General features: G+C 39.5%; 1 long non-coding RNA gene across 1 annotated transcript; it reads left to right on the top strand.

Annotated features, from left to right (window-relative positions):
- On the top strand, positions 1 to 21,261 carry LOC120741103. Its single transcript, XR_005697551.1, has 3 exons — positions 1 to 106; positions 2,574 to 2,664; positions 14,562 to 21,261. It is a non-coding gene; the product is annotated as an uncharacterized LOC120741103 (long non-coding RNA).
- Positions 21,262 to 22,454: the final 1,193 nt, after the last annotated feature.

Raw genomic sequence — 22,454 nt, 5'->3', positions numbered from 1 at the left:
AATATCGCAAGTACCTCAAACGCTATTCGTGTTTTAGGATTTGTGATGAATATTTTATCACATAAATAGCAGTGGAATCTGAGCAGCTTACATTTACGGTATTACTGTTAGTATTGTATTATTTGCAGTCCAGACTTCTGTGATTTTTTTTTTTTCCTCCGGTGATTTAATCTAAGCTTATTGAATTTACATGTCCTCACTTGAGCCACTGAGAAAACTAATGAGCAAGTTATATAATCTACTGAGCAACCAGAAACCAGAATCGAATCCAACAATTCACGCCACCTTCGCTTTAACCTTCCTACCTTATTTCCTTAAAGAATAAAGTACGACAGCTATAGTAAGTGATCATTTTTACCCTTTTGGTTTTTAGTTGATATCTTCTCAAGTCTGGGGCTGTGGAAGTGCTGGAAACTGCAGATTCAAATACAGCTGGCTCTAAAACCAATCCTCATAATCCCCCACCGCCTATGAAATGAACACATTTACATCCAAGTACAAAAACTGCGCAACAACAACTGTAAATGGGTAATTTTTTTATATTGCAGTGTATATCATGTACTATATCTATATCAGTTATTACTGAATTCTCATCTGTGATTGTGATGTTGGTGTCTTTTGAACATTTTTATTGCCATTATCAGAAAACAAATATAGATTGATTAAAAAAAAATATTTATATCATTTATTATTTGTATTATTATATATATTTTATTTATATACAACCAATTCACAGCAATAGGCAAAAGAACCACCTAGCGAGAGTGGGGAGGAAAAACTTCCTTTTAAAAGGAAGAGACCTCTATGGAGGGGTAGCCATCAGCTGTGACTGCTTGGGGGTCTAGCAAAAAAAAAAAAAAAAGCATAGAAAGACCATAAACAGGGCAAGACACAAACTATGATAGATTACATACAATAGTGACATTTCAACAACACTGCATTAGCATGTGCAAACAAAGTGTAAGAATTAGTTTTAATGAGGAAAACCTGTATTATTGTGGCCTTAGCGCACATGTGAAGGTGTCTGTATGTTTAGGATGAGCACAATTTTTCAAGATTTTATGCTGGATATTTTTTTTAATCAAAACAAAAGCTTTTGATACTTCCTCCACCACTGCTCACAAAGTCTTCTAAGTCATTGTCCTTCCATCACCACACAAAGACAAGTCTCTCTCTTTGAAGACTGTGCATCTCAGTCTCACTAATGATTATTTTATTGTCAGAGAGTTGTCATTAGTTGGAACCTGACCAAAGGAGGTTAGCCTAGGTGAGTGTGTCTAGGTGACTCACCGAGCTGTCGTCAGAGTAGGCACTGAACAAAGCTAAGCTGCTCATACCTGTCCTGTGAGCTCAGGGATCCCTCCCAGGTCACCCTTACACTGAAACCATACACACAAACACGCACAGTACAAACTGTCTGTCTTTTTGTGAAACTGATGAAAAGTTTGCTTTATTTCTCACATACAAGGAGGGGGTGGGGTGGGTACGACTTTTAAAATGCTTTGCAGCACTGATTGACTTTGATGTGCTCAGTCAGAATCGTTGAAAACAGATGGCCGAGGAGAGGGCTAACGGTGAGGCCTGTCAATCCAGGGAGTCCTCTAAGAAAACAAAGTGAAGACACTGGCTCTGGGAGAGGAGGAAACCCCTGAGCTTCTCAAGAGGCTGCCACATTCTTGAGATTAGGACAAGAAAAACGTAGACTACTGCTGCTAATGCCCCAGACAAAGGCACGGGACAATTTATTAGTTAAGAATTCAAGCTCGGAGCTCAATCAAAGGGCCATCGTCCATAGTGCCAGACTTGGAGATTTGGTTTGTTGTTTTAAGTAAATAATCACGCTTAAAAGATACAGCATAGATGGGGCTCAAGTCCCCCATAAAGCCCGCATTCTTCCAACTGTCATCAGAATGGACTTTAGAGCATGCTTTTATTTTCAACGCGGCATTGTTTGTCTTTTTCTCTATGAATACCATTTTAAAGAGCTTTTTATTTAACTTTCTTCCCCCTAGACCTCTTTACCTGATCTGTGGTATTTTTAAATAGACAGCTCGCCTTGACGTGCAGTGAGCTGATGACTTCAGGGGTTAGTTTGAAAAAAGGGAAAACCAGTGTGAAGGACTAGTTTGCAAATTTACACCAATAGCTGGTTGAAAACACTACTAAATCTGTCAGCTCTGCAGTGCTTGTGCATATGTCTTGGCGTTAAGTGAAGCAGCAAGACAATCGTGTGCTTGATGCTAATTAATATCTGGGTAAATAAGAATCCATACGTGTGAGTAAATGCACAGCATTTTCAAAATATCAGGTTGATTCGTACTCATAAAACTGGTCTGTGTCCAAACATCATGCACTGTGATATACTGCATTGTTGTCAAATGAGTAATTGCTGTGAGATATAGATGAGAGAGGGCAGCCCATAATGGTTAATTAACAATTATGTCAGCCAGTGAGATGACCAGGAGACCAATCACTTTGATAGGAGACAGTGTAGGGGGACAGAAATCAAATTACTTTATGACTTGACCCATAATGCTTCCCTAACATGACTTTAATCACTCCATGGTGCGTAGGAGTCCCCCATGGCTCTTTTGGAGTGAACCAGCCTGGAGTGGAGGACAGCGAGGCTTTACCGGTTGCTGTTATCTCCTGCGACATTGCTGAGTAAGTAAGCCATAAAAGAACACAGCCATCATTACGGCAGTTTGGTTGCTTTTCAGAGAGATGGAGCTACTAATGATTAGACATGTTCTTTGTAAATGAAATACAAATCACCCCGGGCTTTGGGTTTTACTTCATTTACTAAGTGCTACATTACCTCATACTTTGGACCTAACAATGGATTTCCAATAAATCTCCCGGTAGTTGAAATGATGAAGGGGCTCACATATCATGAAACTTGCCAGTGCTTATTAGCACTTGAGAAGTTATTGATCGGGGATTTTGATTAATATTTGCTGGAGGGTATGGTGGCATTCAACCCCCCCACCCCCAACCCTGGCAGCTGGCAGGGACTTCTCTCAGTAACCTCCAGTTTGTGCTGACTGCCAGCCTGAGCTCTGGCAAGATGACAGCCACTGCAGAGCTCTAATGCCAGGAATAATAGGAGCTCACCCTCTATTTCCCGATTCTTCTCCATTATTTAGACATAAACATATTGAAAGCAGGAGGGGGTGGGGGGTGGGGGGTGGCTGTAAAGGGTTTGCTTATTGGAAAAAGTTTACTGTATGGGTCAGGACCACGGAGTATAGGAAAAGCATTAGATAACTGTAATAATAATACTGGAAGCGTTATATTTAAAAATACCCTCTTAAAAAACAACCAAACAGACAGCGAGAGACCAATAAAAACATTATATTTAGATAGCAACCTCTGATTTTATGGACTCAGAGGTAAATTGAAAGCTGATTTTTTTTTACAATTTAATCCAACAAAAGGTAAATTGAAAGTGTTTTTGTGTTGCATACACTCAGTTACAGGTGATCAGACGAGCATCTCTGATTAAATGACAGGTCAGATGGGCTAAAGAAGACCATATCTGACGGCCCTCTGTTCAACTAAGAACAGGAAACTGAGACAACAATTCACTCACCAAAATAGGGACAACAGAACATAGGAAACATGGTGCCTGGTTTGATTTGATTTCAGCTTTGGTAGGGTCCAAATTCATCAATCCATCCTGCCTTGTATCCACAGTTCAGGCTGTTGCTGGTGGTGTAACAGTGGGGGATATTTTTTGGCACACTTTGGGGCCCTTAGTACCAACTGAGCATCTTATATCATATAATCTTATATCATATAATCTTATATCATATAATCTTATAATCATCATAGCCTACCTGAGTAGGCTCCTTTGACCTGCAAAAATTAAATAAATAAATAAAGAGAAAAGGAAAAAGGAAAAAAAAAAAAGGCAACGTTTAATTTAAAGTGCACACAGCCCCACAATATGTAATATTATTTAATAGGCCACAAGTATGAGAACATTATGAGGAAAAAACATCAGGCAAAACTAAAGGAATCAGTCACAAAACAACAGATTTTAGTTTAGGCCCAAGAGATAATTTCTCTGTAATGTACTGCAGCCAGAACCAGTAATTTCTCGTAGAATTGCGCGGCCATCTTTCTCCATAATGGACAATAATTGACCCTAATCCATCTCTATGGCTAGAAATAGTCCACCGTAATGGCCATAAATTGTTCCCTGCAAAGGCACTTAAAAATCCCATCACCCCTGCTGTGTGAGAGAGGCATTGCAACTTCTGTACATTCCCTTTTTGTCCTTACATTTTGACTCCATGCTGATTACATACAATGAACATCCAGTGGCGTCAAATCATACCTTTTAAGCACAGAGCACACTCAAATGACCTTTGCAGAGTTTTAGTGGCACAATGTAATCCAGGATTTCTGCTAAGAAAAGCATTATTGATTGAAAGCATGACATACAATGGTTCCTGATATAATCCCTATCCATCTGTAGAAGATACATCAATTTTACATAAACTATAAACTGCTTGGACTCTTAGAACTTCTAGTATTTTTTTCATGGCTCTGGAAATTTTAAAACATATTCATCGACCTTCTAAAAGAGGAGCTACTGTAAACCTAATTAACTTGTTTCATTTTTTGAAAGGGCACCTGCATTAAACAAGCCGAGCTACTGGAGACTTTCTTCCAAACTCCACCATAAATCATCAGCAGCAGCTATTTCATCTGATTGAGCTGCTGCAATGAGCCTGAAGTTTGCCTGTGCTGCGGGGAATGCATTTGCGGCAAGTCTCATAAATGCCAAGTTCTTTGGGCACTAAGAATAAATATCGCAACCACTCTCTAAATTTACCACATAATTGGGGACTTTCCCCGTCTGCACAAGATCTCGTTGTATCCTCCTCCCACCTTGCATGTACCACTACAAATGAATCCATCTTTAAGGTGATGAGGTGTAGAAATATAAGAGGATGAGCCACATATAAAACCTGCCAATGCATATCATTAAAAACTCCTTTAAAATATTGACAATAACAAGTAAAATAAACTATTGATCAAGATGCATGATGAATGTAATATTTCAGGAATCCTCTTGCATCCCAAACTAGAGTTTGTATTCTAGTACAATTAGACGCTGCAGTCACAATTGAAAGTTGAAAGACATCAGTATGCAGTAGAAAATGTGGTGGTGAAGTAGAGCTCTTGCTGGAGGCCTTCTCCTGTGCCTTTGTGGGTTTTCTCTGGGTATCCAATCTAGAATCACATGCATGTCCTTGCATGTGATTCTAGATTGGCCATATATGTTAAATGTGCATTACATTTTGCCCTTGCCCTTGTTTTTCTATGCTTCCCTGACTTAGTTCTGCTGGACGTCTCATTGTGAGTTAAAAGGGAGTTCTTTCTTCCCGCTGTCACCAAGTGCTTGCTCATCGTCAGATTTGTACATTTTTTGTAAAAATGTAATGAAATTGCACTATAAGTAAATTCAAATTCAGTACAGTGTACAATAATTTTAAGTAGTCTGTACTATCGTCGTAATTTTGTTGAAAAACAATTAATTTTCCCCCATCTTGCAACAGAAGTATGCTGAACGTTTCAAGCTGCGGGCCAAGTTATAAAGTGGATTAATCTTTTTCACATCTTTTTTAATTCTTCTCATTTCCCCGACTTTACAGAAGGCATATAGTAGGGATTTAGAGCAGTTTATTGCTAAGGTTTGTGGTTATACAAGTTGTCTTTTGTGATGTTTCCAACTTTATAAGGTCACATAGGCCTGCAAATTTTTATGGTATTTATTTTTTCTTGTAAGCTACAAAGAGAGGACTATCTTTATTGCATTTATATTGATATAATAAAAGGACAATTGAATATAGCCACACCACGAAAAGAATATAGCATACATGTGATATAAGATAGGGAAATATAGTCTGTGGACAGTGACAACATTTTTTAAGTGGCAGACACGTTGATTTGGTTGTTTTTAAATATCTGCACAGCTCTTGTGTCAATAAACAAGCTATAACATAGATTACGTGGTCTAGCCATGTGTATTATAGTCACAAATGCAATTTTTATTTATTTTTTTATGAGAAAGAAGATATCTGGCTCTGGTACATGCAGTAGTGCTGTGTATGCACCTTCCTGCCGCGACAGTGCACAGAAGGCTCCACTCAGCAATCAACATTGGAGTATAAAAGCTTTGAAGACTAGCTGGCCAGCCCCACCAGCCAGCTCTGGCACCGTTATAAGTGCTTCCTTATTTGAGGGCGACTATAGCTCAGGAGAAACAGTGGGTTATTTGCTATAATCATAGCTCCTCTAGTCCATGTGTCAAAGTATCCTTGTGCAGGAAATAGTTGCCCCTTGCACTGGGGCAACTGTGCCCTGAATTGCCCCAGTGCAGTGACAATGATACATAAAAGCGCTGGGTGAACAAGAATTGTAGTAGAAAGGGTATTACCTCTGTAAAGCACTATGTGACTGGCTCTCATCTTAAAAAGCACTACATGAATACATTTTAATTATTACTTACTTAATAACTAACAGTCTTTTCTTTTTTAACCATTTGACTTTTTTCAGCTTTGAGGATTTGTTGCAAACTTTTTGTTTTAGGTTTTTGATAGACACATCAGTCTACTTTTCTCTTTAATTGAAACCTTTAAAAAATACCGTTTTATTTGTAGACACTTTTTAAATTGTTACTCCCCATCCCCTAGGACCTTTTGATGAGTCTAACAATTTGGGGGCTTGTCTGGGATTCGGACTTTGGACCAGGTACCTGGGATCCAACATTACATTGACACAAACCATATAAAATTTTTCACACAAAGCAGTGTGGCTTTGATTGATTTATAGATTTGCAAATAATGAGTTAGCACACTTAAATTGTATGGAAACACCTCGAGTAGCAAACAAAAGAGGCATTAATTGGCATGAGACGTAATGCTATCATAATGACAGCCACATATATTTATTTTAATGCATTTCCATACAAATAAATACACTTATACACATATCAGTCATACAGAGATCAACAATGCAAAGCAGGTATACGGATGGATGCTGATTATAGATGTGAGCTGATCAAACCCCCAAAAAGCAGATTATATGTGATAGGCACAACTTCACCTACTTCTAAAGTAGCGTAATGGGACCAATACTGACGTGCACTGGTCTGGCAATAAAGTAAAAAAAATCCTCACCTGCATGAATGTTCAAAACCAAAGCCAGGAAATCACAGAAACTGCTAAATATAAACATTACAGAGCATGTTTACCTTAGCGTTGTGTTACTGACAGAAAATTAATGGTTACATAAGTGTCCTGTTGGGTTAGAGGATTAGGCTGTTCACATGACATCACATCAACTATGTATACCTATGTACCTTTGTCTAACGTAATTCCCCATCTTTCTGTCCCTTCATTAAATGTTAACCCTCCACTCTCCACACATACACTCATATAAAAAAAAAAAAAGCAACCCCAAAACAGGTCACACGTGACAAAGCTCACACTGCCTTTCCACAACAATGTTCAGTGATTAGCTCCAGTCAAACAACACCAAACAATTTGATTTCAGTTACTGAAAATAACATCTCCTGAAAGCAACTCACTTACCATAACTCATGTACTTCAAAGCATGTAGAAAGACTGCCAAACATGCATCATCTCTTGGTTTCTTGTTGTAATTTTCATGTGGGATGAAAGTAAAGTAGCAAAACTTATTTGCATCTGCTGTGGCAAAGGTAGGTGCAGCCACAGGTGTTTTTCCTTTCCATTAACTGTCTCATGAAGTGAGCCTCAGCTTTGATGGTTACTATTTGAAAGTAAGCCGCTGGTTACAACATAAACCCGATTCCTACAATAATAAATAGTCTGCACATTTATAATCATGATTTCCTTCCACTAATGAGAAGTTACAATGAGTGTGTCTTTTTTGTTTTTTGCCTGCAGCGCACAATGAATTAGTAACTTGTAAATCTTTGATTGTCACCACTTAAATCCATTTCCCATTGCACACTGTGTGCACAGGAGCCTTTGATAGACACCTTGTAAACTGTTGCGTGATCAGAAAGTTAGAACTTGAGTAAAGTTAAGGATCCGAGTGATATAGAAAGGAAAACAAAATGCAGCGATATTCATCTACTCTATCTACCAAGATATGCATTCTCTCAGTGCCACATTTATTCCGCTGGAATGTAATTTATATACTGCTGTTAATTTACATAAGCTCCTGCAGGAGGGGCTCGTACTGAAATGTTCCCCTGACCCGTGCTCGTCATGTTAAGTGCGACGCCGGGTAACGTTTCTGCATGGCTTGCATCGATTCACTCACATGCGTGGGGACAGAACGGGAGGATCCAGTGGGAAGAGAGACAAGCTACTGGCTGTTTGCCTGCTCGGTCTTCACTGCCAAAGTAAACAGGTGAGCTTCTCATCTTTTCGCACCTCTGCCTGCTCCTGACAGGGAATCACATGGAAGAGAATCAAGAAGAAGCACACCAGACAATACGGACGATGCTTTGGCCTACTTACAAGTAGCAAAGGTGTTTTGATAGACTCCCCTGACTCAAGCTGGCTATTTAAAATAAGCCATTTTTGTATGGAATAAAAGAACGTCTAGATTTCAAAATGCTTTAGAAGTGCCAGAAGATTAAGGCTAGAAAGGCGTAGTGCGAACGTGTTTACATTCCTGTATGATGTCCCACTCCAAGTATCTCATTTGACACCACAAATCAATTTTAGGAGAGATGAAGTGGAGAAGGGCCCGTGAAATTCAAACATTCCTCTGATGTATATTGCAATTTGCTTAACCTTTTGATACGGTCAATAGGGCTACGTCGCTCACAGCTAGATGGCTTTTTGTTTATTTTCCCCTCAACATTTGTCACATACTTGTGCTGAAAAACAGGCCGCCGCAGCTGCCCCGCTGGGAACCCAAGATGTCATACAAGCGCCGCAATACCTGGCCATCACAGACTGACAACCTTTGAACTGTCAGCCTTGAAATGACTGAATCCGCTGAGGCTAAACAAGACGTGTCAGGCTAAACAAGCTGGCGTGTAAGCAGACAGTTCAGGTCATGCAACATGGGAACCACAGACTACATCTTTATCAAGAACCTGTGTGACCATGCAGAGATTTACTCACCTCCGTGCACACACCCTCCACTGTACACTCACATCTTACTCGTGCAGCAGAGACTTCAAAAGGAACGTGGAGATAAAACAAAATGAATTGCAGACACATCAAGCCTCCCATGCCCTTTAAAGCTTAATTATACCTGTTGGGGTGATGAGAGACACATCACAGAACCTAGTGATTAATAAACAAACGCCGCATCCCATAAAGTGCCTGACAAGTCCCTGCTTATCACCCCTCGCACTCACAGTCTGGGCTCAGGTGGAGTGCACATATCAAAGTATATCAAACGGTTAGCCCAGCCTTGGCCAAGAATCAACCCTTATACTCCCTGTTCTGCTCTCTTGGTCATCTTTCCCAGTTCACCTGTCTGTCTGACGGCTGACGGGAGCATCATCCAGACACGCGCTCCACAGCAGCGGTGTCAGTCCACGCTTTCATCTTTCATTGCTAGTCGCAGATCACTCGGCCGGAGGCTTTGTACCTGCCGACATTGTAAGTGTCACATTTGCTGGGGTTTTGTAAACAGACACACCTTTTGTGGAAGATGATGTGAATGAGATGAAGTTACTAACTGCTGGAACTCTGCGGCTGCTGCTGAAGGAAGGGGCTGAGGGCATATTAGATTGCACCGTTTTGAAAGGAAAGGGATACCCATCCACTGGGATCCAAAGTCGCTGTGAGCGCAGTGAGTGCACAGCCAAAAATCAGAAAACACCGCCAATGAGACAATAAGAAGTGTGCAAAAATATTTATCAAGCTCATTTATCTTGAGTCACGCAGCTTCTTTTCAGTACAGAACAACATAAATCACGGTTTGTGATATTTCTAAGATCTCCTCTGATCACATCTGTACAGGTGTGATCTAGAAACAACAAGTGCAGATTACAATAACAGTGGCAACACCGACGGAACGCGATGGTTTCGGTTTAACTTTTTAATGTAAACTTTAAATTGATATGAATGAACAGTAACCATGAACACAGACTGAATGAGGACATTGGACCCAACTGTTTGTTATGTTGTCAGACTTCTGGTATTTCTAAAGCCCCCCTCCAGTCACTGTGTTATTACACTCTTGGCGATGCATGCGTCTTTTAAGCTGCTTTAGCCAAACAAATGTGATTTAGCCTAATCATTTCACTCAGACAAGTTGGGATTGTTCGGCGGGTTTTTCCACTGACCATTTTGTTTTATCTGCCTCAAAGACTGTTGATATTCACCTTCTTAAGGCCGACTTGTTTTTAAGTTTCGGGTTTAAAGAAAAAAAAAAAAAACTGCGCCCATGAAGAATCCTACAATGTCCTGACTTCACTTAAAAGCAACATTTTAAAGCTACAGTAACCTTTTTGTTTTGTATAAACAATGGATGAAATGATTTGAGGAGCGAGGCTTGAGAAATATGAAGTATTACCACACTCTGCAGGTCCCTAAAAGACTGCAAAGTATTTAATCATCTTTCAGCTCATTATTTTGAGTTTATAGTTGGCATAATTATGTCTTGGATTAGTATCAAAGCTCCCAATGACCCATTGTTTAGCCACAGTAGGCAGCTTTATTTATTTTAAAAATACAAAAAACCAGATAAACCCGTGTACACTACACATCCACCACCAAACAACAAAATACCTGTGCTCCTGTACCAATATGACATCTACATGTGCAAATTATGGAAAATACTGTACTTTGTGTTGCAGATTAATTGCCAATTGCATTAATATTGCTAGTGAGACAGAACACGATTCTGAAAAAAGTACTCTTTGGTAAATTGACTCAGTTTCTACAAGGGTTGCCTTTACGGTTTGGCTAATGCCAGTTTAACTGTCTAAAGTAAACTATTCCTGTTTAAAAATTACACGTGTAAGCTCTATACAAGCGTAGCTTAAATCGTTCTGAGATATAATGTGCATATCAAATGCTATTTGGTGTCACATGACAGCTACTGTCATAACTACTGTCTATTAGGAGAGCTGGTGTGTTGTATTGCTGTGGACTGGTGATAGACTTGGACCAAATGAGAGGGCTGACAGAGACGCTATAAAGTGTGGTATAGTATAAATGGTGATGTCTTACCATTGATTTAACTAATGATGAGTGCTCCGAGTGCAACAATAGTAATTTTGTCATAAAGCTGTCAGCAGTTAATCAATCTGTTAAGGGTTTTCCTCCTGCAATGTAAGATTTATTAAAAGTTCATGCAGGCGTGTTCAGGCATGCTCACAGTCTGGCTACACAAAGCAAGTCTAAATGTTTCACAAGTACTTTGATGTTCCTATTTGTCACGATCTCCATTATTATTTCATACAAGCTACTTACGGAATGGTTTAAAATTAAGGTGACATAATTAGGCTTATTTTCCACATGTGGACATAATGACATAATTTGTTTCTTTACTCACCTGTGTGATTTTTCTTTTGCCTGGAGTTTGAATATTTCGTCTGAGCTCCTCAGGCTGTTGCTCATAAAGCCAAGACTTGCACTGTAGATGCCTTTAGGACTTTCAAGACCTGTTGGTACATCTGCCAACAATAGGGATTTCCCCAGTTTACACAACTCCAAATCAGTTATCTGTAAAGATTTAGCCTCATTGTTTCCTTTTTTGAGGATTCCTGCCAGTAAAGATTTTGAGGGTTGTTACCTCAGCATCTTTTAACTGAGCCGACTTAATCTTAATGCAATTATTGTAAGGAGCATTGCTCACAGAGCTGTTTTATAATTGCATCCCTTTTTCCCGTTAAAATATATTACTGTAAACTGGTGGTATGGCTGATATAAGCCTTTGAAAATGCTGGAGTTTGTGAACCTTGCAGTTTTCCTAGGAAAAAAAAATCATCTCTTTCAATGCAGTTATTGCAAACAAAGCGAGGCACTTTGATTTGTTCAACATGCCTCACACACAGAGTTAGAGTCAAGAGGCAGAATAGTAAAATTTAGTGATAAACTGAAAATAAATCTATATAATATTGCAAGAGAAGATCATCAAGCTCCAGAGTCATGCTTTCTACCTCAAAAACACACAAGTTCATAAATTTTCAAATTCGTGACTCTTTGTGAGAAATATGGCATTCAATTAAACAATAGAGGTTGCACCTAGCATTAGAGTAGGTTAGCTTAGCATAAAGGCAGGAAATGTGCCCAAATGCAACCAAATGTGCCTGCTAAAGCCTTGATTATCCGCTTGAGTTACAGAGATGTAAATTATTAAAAAATACCAGACAGTAAGCTTAAGAGTACATGTGGATCACAGAGACAAAAAAACATGGACCTAGCTTACGGGCTGGAAAAACTAAGCTAACGCAGACATACCTTAAACCTGCATTCTATCTGAATGCCACCAGAGGGCGACAGCTGTGGTTGCAAAAAGACTTCCAATCAAATCTAACTGCATAAAATAACAGACTTCTGACGTTTTGTCTGTAAATACTTTAACACTGAGTGTAGGAGCTCAGTCACATAATAAATTAAGTCTTTTTAGCAAATCTTGGTCATACATTTCAAAAATGAGGGTTATCTAGGGTCTCCTCATTGGCTAAGGACCAGTCAATCACAAGTCCCTAGCCAATGAGACCATCCTTTCCAGTTTTTTTTAATCAACGGAAGCATCGGAAACACTTATCTGGAGGTTTCAATGCGGGACCCAACCAATGGATGACGCCAGTGTGGCTATGTCCACCCATTGTAATGTCTGACCACTTTTTTTTGTGATTGCATGCATGCGTGGAAGTGTGCCTCCGGTGGTAGGCTAAGCACACTTACAAGAAATATAACTACAATGGCTATTTAGCCATGGTGTTTCAAGCTGTGTCAACAAGCAGAATATAATCAACGCTTAACATGTTTGTGCACTGTTGCCACACAGCAAGAAGGTCCTGAGTTCAATTCCACCATCAGGCCGGGATCTTTCTGTGTGGAGTTTGCATGTTCTCCCAGTGTTTGCGTGGGCTCTCTCTCTCTCCAGTTAGTGGGTATGGGTTAATTGATTAATCTAAGTTGCCCATAGGTGTGAATGCGGGAGTGAATGTGAGTGCAAATGGTTGTCTGACCCATGTGTTGGCCCTGCAACAGACTGGCGACCTGTCCAGGGTGTACCCCGCCTCTCGCCCTATGACAGCTGGGATAGGCTCCAGCGCCCCCCGCGACCCTGAAAACGATAAGCGGAAGCGAATGGATGGATGGATGGCTTAACATGCTGTATGTGGTTTCTTTAAACCTGTTCTTAAAACATAAAGTGTGGAAACAAAAATAAGGTCATTTATTCATTTATTGCCAGCAGGCTTCTACAGGACCACATGACAAACGTTAAAAAAAACACAAATTTAACATATTTAAACACATTTTAACTAAAGACCTCTGACAGTGGTCTTTAGTAACAATGGTAAGGGGATGTTTTTAATTATTTTTTACTGTGTTTAAGCCAACAAGAAACCTTTTTTTCTACTATTTTAATTGATCATGTCATCCTTACCTGATTCATTCATCATCCAGCAATCTTATATAGGTGAAGTAAACATGAAAAAAAAATCCACCCAAAAGCAGATTTTAATTTTAACTAATATTTATAATGACCTGTGAAATTATTGTTTTTGTTTTTAGTGCTTTCTCCTGGTGCTCTTACTTTGCCACTTTGAAGTCAGATATTAAAGTGCTTTTTAATGTGGTCATAGGCTTCACATTTTGCCTTCCGACTGTAGTCAGCTCTTCTTAAATACATAGCCAGGGCTGTAATTTTTACAAGTTAAGGCAAAATGCACTCTAAATACAGTATCATAGTTTCAAATGGTTGGGATAACCATCTCATTTTGTATATATATCACCATCTGATATTCAGTCAGCCACGCTTTCTCTTATCTCTGGTGTTATTAAAATGTATAATCATAGATTTTGTGAATGAAACGGCTCAAAATAGCAGGTATGGAACATTTACTTAGAGTTGTTAGAGTTTTTTTTATTTATTTCATACTTGGCAAGCCCCCAAATTGAAATGTGTCATTGTAGAAGGAAGGTTGAACAAAAAACACAAGTGTAGTTTTATAAGAAAACAGAAACACACTGATAAACAAGAAGACGATGAAAACTCCTTTTCTGGAGAAATTAAATTTAAAAAAAAAACTAATGCAGATGAGGACAACCCAATTTCCTGTAATTTGTTCTATACAGTCGGTGTCAGTTGTTTTATCATCATCATTATTTTTTTTTTAACTCTCTGTTGTGTTTCTAGCCCGGTGTGTTTCTTAAAGTCTATAAATGTGAATGTTTTGACAGGAAGTTTCTCAAAATAACCTTTTATAAAGAGAAGCTTTCATGCTTTCATGTATTTCAAGCCTTCATCTGCTTAAAAAAAAAGCCTTAAAATTTTAAGCTTTAAAGCTGAAAGCTGAAAGCCCTCTTGAGTCAAACCCTTTTCTGCTGCTTATTAAGTTTTGTCTGCAGGTCTCATCGGACGAGCAGATGATGAATAGGAGGGAGAACATTGGTCACTGGGCGCGGACCACCACGAGCTCCCCTCTGAGTCTCCTCCACAGATATGAACCGCTGAGATGTTATGAGAACAGGATAGCTCTCAAGACGCTTGCCTTTCACTCCTGAGATGGTGCGTAAACAGAGCAGGGGCCGACAGATGGGCCTCAGCAAACTGGTCCCGTTGACCCTTTAACCCCACTGTCCAGCACTCCCCTCATCTCTACAAGAAAACGCAGAGGAATTCCAAGGAGATTATCATCCTTTATGTCCTCGGGTTTGCTGCCGATTGCGGGTGGTGCGTATACAGAATACACAAGGAAAGCACATTCCCAGGATCCTGGAGTAGCGATAAGGCTACATCTTGCTAAAACTCGTGAAAGCGACAAACATAAAGAGGAAATAATGTATAATATCTAATGTGTTTTTATGAGCTATAGGTATGACTCTAAGGTGAGACATGACAAGTGGGGGTTTGCTGAGCTGCTAATTTAAAATGAGGCTTTGTAGTTTAAACAAATACCGTGCTTTCCTTATATAGTAAAACTTATTTTGGGTGCAAGTTCAGCTACTGTTTACCTGTTCGCATCATATCTATAGAGAGAGATAATGAGAGAGTCGTCTGTCTGAGTGAAGGATTTGAACTTGCACGGTGAGACACAAGAAAGAAGAGACTAGCAATTTGGAAAATTATCACTTCAGATTGCCTGAAGCTATACTTTTGTATATTCTTGTTCTTATTTTCAACCTATTTCCTGGTATAAGCAGAGCCTGCCCAGGGTTTAAGGAGTTAGTAGCTGCTGCAGGATGTAAAGAGGCAGTTTCATTCATAATTTCCTCTGCATAGTATTATTTGGGCTTTATTTTAAAGTGGCACCCTGTGTGCACAAACACACACACACATGCACACTATATTTTTCACTTACAGGTAACTGTCTTTCTTAGTGTTTGTGTTAGCAGATGATTCTACTTTTGCAGAGCTGCTGTTTGTAGTTGTGCACAGCATCTGCTATGCAGTCCTGTAGGCTGCATAGCCCATACTACATATTGCTTTTAGCTTAGTAGTATTTTTCTGATCTTAACTAAAGTTTAAATTTCTTTTCTTTTTATGTTTTCTACCCCTTGAGCTGAGGTTAATGATGACTTTTATTTGTCAAAGAGGAAAATCTTCAGTTATTTCCCTGATCTGATGGAAGGGGGACGAGTAGATACAGTAAACCTTCCCTAAAGGTTCGCTGATGTTCATAATTTTATGACAAAATCATATCTTCACTTATATTAGTGATGATAATTTTTCCTCACAACATTTTAGGACAATAACTGAAAATACTCGGTGGATATATACAAATATGATCTTTTGTTTTATGGCTTTAGATACAATCCAAAGCCACACCGCGTGTTTTGGGAGTTGGTGATGAAAACAGTTTATGTTTTGTTTTTATATAATATAGAAATATGTATATTTTAATAAAATTGAAAGGAGAAAATGATCAAGTCATTTTCTTAACTTTGAAGGACCTTTTTTTTACAGAGTAGTTATCAAGTTACCATGAAACTATCGTCTACTTAGCGGTGATGCTACTCTGCTGCGTGTGCTGTCTCTATGACAACAGTACTGTAATGGAGACAAATTTTGGTGTTTTTTTTTTCTGTGACTTATAGAACTGCAACATGGCTTCTTTGGAAATCCCATGTTACCTTTTTCCTGATATAAAAACACACATATGAAGTTGCAAAGCGCTGCTAAAACGATCTCTACTGCTGAAACTGCTGCTTGGCATCCACCCTAACTACAGCATGTAGCTGCTTTGTAAAGTAACAGTCCCTTATTCTAAGGTTCATTAGTTCGTTAATACACCTTCATTTTTGCTGTTATGGAGAAACATAGTGTCTTTGTGTAGCATAGTTTAAACCTTTACTGATCTGTGCAGAGAGGAATTTTTGGCATTCCTTGTTAAATTTTAATCTGCTTTGCGTTTTTTTCTTCTTCTTTCATACAAGCACAGGGAAACAAATCAGTATAAGCTGGTCAGGTCAGCATTGTGGTTTGTTTTCCATGCCCACTTCCAGGACTTAAACCGCTGTGAGAAATGAATGAGAAGTGATCCAGTTGTACTTGTTAAAACAGAAAACAAAGGGCTAAAACCAGAAAGGCTTCTGCTGAGAAGCAAACAGATGAAGCAGGTAGAAACACGTTGCAAAGATGTTCACAGATTGTGCGCGGCGCTCAAACTCAGTGTCCTTCGGTATCGATATTTTTCGTCTGGCATGAGCATTCACTCGAAGTTTTAAAGGAAAGCACACTTACTTATATAACAATGCTGATTAACAGAACATTTCCCTTTTGTAGACCGCCACAAAGAGCGACTCTAGCGTCTCTGTGGCTGAGTCACCACACAGCTTGGGCCCCATTCATGTTTTTCCCATGTTGCAATTTACTCACTGAATTAGGCTTCGACCAAAAAAGTGTTTCAGTCCCAATTATCATCTGGCAAGGAAGAGAGGCGGTCTGACAGGGGTGGGGGGTGACATACTTAAGCCTTTTCACTAGTGCTGCCTTGTTTCCCCTGTTACTCTCCTTGAGAGAGTAATGTGTTTCCTCACACAAAAGGAGGATCTTCAGAGATATGCCAAGAGTCTGGAGAGTGTGTTTGCTGGACCTGTGAAGAGACCTCTTTAGGAGGCTTTGAGGACAATGGAGCATGGGCACCGGCCATGGTTTACTTTGTCCACGCCAAGCATTTCACACGCACCCAGGGCAACAGCCGGTCTGAGCAAAGGCACAACATTAGTCTGAGATATTGAAAGGCCTTTTTCATCTTTGTCACCCAATCAGTGCAATGATCGCTCCAAGGGAGTTATGTTTGACCAGCACGTTTTTTTCCCCCTTAACACTCTTCACATTCTTTACCTACAAACTATTTCCCCATTGAAAGGTAATATTTGAGCTCTTTTTGATTATAGTTTTATGTCGCTTACAGAAACAGTTCAGATTAAAAGACTGATTCGGTGTGAGTTGGTCATTTTGGTTGATGTCTGCCCTCACTTGTATGTAATGCAACAAAATAATAGCTAAAAAGGAAAACCCAAAGAGTTATCCTTTGAGAAATCAGGCCCTGGTTACTCTATCAAATCCACAAAGGGAACATCCCAGTATCTCCAAAACCGGGCAGCTCACAGTAAAACAATCTAGCTGGATAAACAGTACAGCAGACCTGATGAAAAACGGGGATATTTGATTTGCAGGTGAGCGGTCCCCTTTGCACGTAGAACTAAAATGGCACAGTAATGAATCAAACTAATAACAGGAGGATGTTTTTCATTGTGCAGCTAGAACTGCCTCCTGCACCGCTTGATGTGCTTTGTAACTCATAAATATTGAGGAGCAATCAAGCAGAGTACGTAACGCCGACAATGAACGCATCAAAATACAGATTCAGAATTGCACGAAAATAAAAATAAGAGTCTGCCAGAGCCTTTTTATGCACGCAGTTGATTTTATAGTGACAGCGTCATTGTGATACATAAAAATAATGGATCAGAAGCCTTATTGTGTTGCTCCATTTTTATCATTTGCATCTAAATTGCTATAACTAAAGCTCTACGACAATTATCATTTATCGTTTTATTGATAATGATCACAAATTTATTCAGTTCCTTCTAAATTTGAGGAACATACCACGTTGACAAGGCCAGAGGAATGCCAGTTTGAATGATCTGCAGCTGAAACGGAGGCGGCATCCAATACATCATCATTATAGCTGAAGTTTCCAATCTCTCCTGTGTTTCCAATCTCAGCCTGCTCTATTTGCCCCACCACATTGTTCATATCTCAATGGCTAGGCTGTTGTTGCTATAGCAATATGTGGATCTGTCAAAGGGCCCAGGTTGCTCCTAATTCAAGTATATGGCACCTTATAGTAGATGTTTTAAACAGTCTTAGCAATGTGTTATAATAGGAAGACAAGGGGGGACAAATTACATGGCATTGACTAATACAGAAATGTGTATTTCTTTCTTTGGTGAGGTATCTCAAAATGTGAAAAAAATTATATATTTAGACATGAACAGCATTGATATTTGTGAATGCATATATCCATTTTAATTTGGTAATCTACTAATTTAAATAATATTTATCATACTTTATGATGTCCAGTGGAAAATATTGTCTGTCCCTTAAAAATCCTGTAGAGCAAGACTATACAGTTACCAGTGCATCAGTCACTTGAGACTTTGTTATGAAGAAAGCTTGATAACGGTGGCAGCAGAGCTCTTAGGAAAACACAGCCAGGTAAACCACAGACTCTGAGCAGCAGCAGCATTTCCAGCCAATGTTGTGTTAAATATTAATCTCACACACTTTGGAAGCAGCATTCTTGCGAGAGGCAACGTGTGGAATCCAACATTAAGCCCCGAAACTGTACTTCCTGGCTGCGAGCGCAGGTATTCTGGGAAGGCCTGCGGATTCTTTTTACCCTCTGTCTCTCAACAGGTGGCTCTCCCTTCCTGATCCCTAAATTACTGCTCTAACGTGAGACCCTCCACGAGGGATGGTTTTGACAAATATGATTGCACTCGCTGAATTCTACCTTTAATTTAAGTCAACAATGCATGGTGACAGCCGCCACTGACATTTGGACTTTGGCTCTCGAAGACCATTAAGTTCATGAGGTGAAGGTGTGACTGTGTCTTGTACCTAAACAAATAATAGCCTAATGGATCACATGGTACGTGTCTTGAGCAAGCATGTGCAGGCAGATCTGTTGTAGCCCTTGAGAAATTTCTTGATATAAGCCCCACTTGCCAGACCACATAATTAGCTTTTGACCTACATTTCTCCCCAAGCTCTTTGTGCATAAGCTACAGGTCAGTTTCACTGGAGCTGTGACTCGACACTTCAAGCAAATCGTTCGAGTCTGACCAACTTGAATGGAGGGCAAGCTATTTCTAAATGTTTGCCAAACAGAAGTGTAGCCTTCTTTTCACAAGTAACAGCTGTTTATGCTCGTGTTCCCTCACAGCAAGTTAAAAGGGCGTTTGTGCATGACTCACTGCAATTGTAAATGCTAAAAGATAAGTTCCTAAGATTGAAAATCCTCCTTTTGATGATGTGATGATGTGGGTGGACAGGTCCGTGAATGGCGTTCTACTGTATGTAGTTTCTAATAAAGTGTCTGCATTAATATGTTCCTTCTGATGCTGTGCAGAACACAGACAAGGCATAGCGGTAACATAAAACCGTCTAACGTGACATGGCATGGCATAATGTAAAATGACATTTAATGGCGTAATTACATGACATAAATCACATAAATACTGGAGCCTCAAAACAGTATGTGCAGCCATGGAAGAAGAAAGAACACCCTCTGTCAGTTCTAAGGTTTTACAATGAAAAATGATCTCATCATTATTAGGTCTTAGAATTAGGTGAATACAACCTTAAATGAACAACACATGGCATAATACATCGTGGTGACATTGAGTCGAAGAAGCAGAAGCACTGAAAGAAAAACTAAGTGCATCCAATCATTTAGTAGCTTGTCGAACCACTTTTATTACTTTTATCACTTGAAGTGATCATTTTTTGTGTAGCTTTATCAGTCTCTCACTTCATTGTGGAGAGATTCTGGCCCACTCTTCTTTATGGCGTTGCTTCAGTTTATTGAGGTTGTAGGCACAACATTTCAATCAGGTTGAGGTCTGGACCGTGACTGCGCCATAACCCTAACTCCTCGATTCTTCTCTTTTCAGGCAACTCTGTTGTAGATTTGCTGTTGACCCAGTTTGGACCAAGCTTTATCTGTCAGACAGACGGCCTCATATTTAACTCTAGAATACTTTAGTATACAGAGAAGTTTATGATTGATCAGTGACTGCAAGGTGTCCACGTGTGGCTGCAAAACAAGCATAAATCTTCACCCCTCCACCACCGTGCTTGCTGTTTCATGGCCGAACATCTCAACTTTTTTCACATGTAATTTTGCAATCGAAAATGGTGTCGTAACATTTTTCCAGATCTCAGAGCAGCAACAGTTGCTTCTCTGAGATCTTTGCTTATGCCTTTCCTTCTTGGCATTGTGTTAACACACACCTCAGAACAGCAAACTGACAAACCATCTGCTTTCATACAGGTGCTCACACTTTGTGACGATCAATCAATTAATCAGGTGCATTTGATTAGCAGCACCTGGCTACTTTTAATGCCAATGGAAAATTCTTCTGCGTTTTGGGTAAATGTCTGTTAAATAAATGAGGGCATGATATAATAAATCATGTGCTAAGGTTTATCTGAGGTTATATTTACCTAACCTTAAGTCCTGATAAGGATAATATGATTTTTATTATATCCTGATATGTGAACCTTAAAAGTGTAAAAGGGCGTATCTCCTTTTTTTACTCGCCTGTATTGAAAACTCATCAGGGGCTCAGCTTTAACAATATGTGTTGTTCTACTTAGTTCACTGATGGGTTTCATTCATTTAAACAAACAAATGATATTATTATAATTAACTTTGATGTAGGAGCCGCCGCCAGATCAGGAAAACTGTAGTAAAGTTTTAAAATAGAGCAGGAATTCAGGAAAACTAATAATATATCAAGTTAATTCAATTTAAATTACATAATATTTATTAAAACAACGCTCATAAATCACATCTGCCTTTCAGATTTTGAATATTCCAACAAGGTAATTATATTGTTTATATAGTAATAATATTTCTTCTTGTCTAAGAAATGATTTTGCAGTTTCTCCACGTACAGTTTATGTATGCAAATTTACATATAACCTTGCACCGCTTGCAGAGCCACTAGACGAATGGAGGAGAAAATGAAGACATAACTCGCTGCATTTCTACGATAATTTAGAAATTCATGATGACGCTTGACAATTCACCATGGCACAGCCTAGTTTTTAATCTATTTATGCAGGAGAATGCTGATAGTCTGTGTAATCCCAGCTGAACTCTTGCGGTGAAAGAAGATGCGGGCCTTACAGCAGCTTAATGCCATGATGATGTGTTCCGCTGCTGATGAGAGAAGGCTAAGCAGTTTCTGTATGGATGGTGGAAATGTTGGGGTTCCCTGCTTGGAGGGATGGGGAGGGGTCACAGGATGACATGTGCTGCAGAATTCATACTGTTCTTAATGTTCTCACCATAGAAAATAAAGGATGTGAAAAAAGAAAAGACAAAGTAATTCAGGTCTCTTTTGTATAAAATCCTCCCAAGAGCTACTCAGTCCATGATTTCATTATCAGTCCGACTTACACTAATCCTCTCAGAGTGGAGTTGGCCCTTGTTAGATGTCTATACGTGGGTATCAAAAAAACTCTGGGTGTCAATGGGTAAAAGGGACAGGAGCATCCAATATCCCCAAAGTTTACTTGTGTATGCATGTGTCTGTGAGGCTGTGCAACTGTGCATGTTGACAAATGAGCGTAGACGTGTTCGCTTGCGTTTGTGTGTGTGTGCGTGCATGCGGGGGAATGCTGAATGCTTTAGATCACCCCCAGACGCTCAAGACGTGTTTTGATTTCCCACTTCATGGAGGACGTGAGAGTAATCCCCTCAGGATTCCCCCTCTAGAGGTCTTTAGCTGCCATAAGCCACTATTCAACAGGCAAAACCCAACATGGGCTCTATACAGCCTGCTGGCGTTACTGGATGGTTGGGGAGGGGAAAAGGCTTAATCTGCCCTTGTGGCTAACCTGTTGCTGAAAAGAAACCTGCGGGGAAGGCAGCCATGAGACTGGATTTGCAGACAAAGAATATTGTTCATCTTCTGGCTGAATTGAAGGAAATCTAGGAAGGATTTGTAAGCCGGGGACTGAAGGATAGAGATGTTAAAGTTGATATCTTATCAATCACC

This window comes from Simochromis diagramma, unplaced genomic scaffold, assembly GCF_900408965.1.
Source record: "Simochromis diagramma unplaced genomic scaffold, fSimDia1.1 OVJJ01000602.1, whole genome shotgun sequence".
Taxonomy (NCBI): Eukaryota; Metazoa; Chordata; class Actinopteri; order Cichliformes; family Cichlidae; genus Simochromis; species Simochromis diagramma.
The sequence above is the reverse complement of the archived record's forward strand: the minus strand, read 5'-3'. Positions and strand labels throughout refer to the sequence as shown.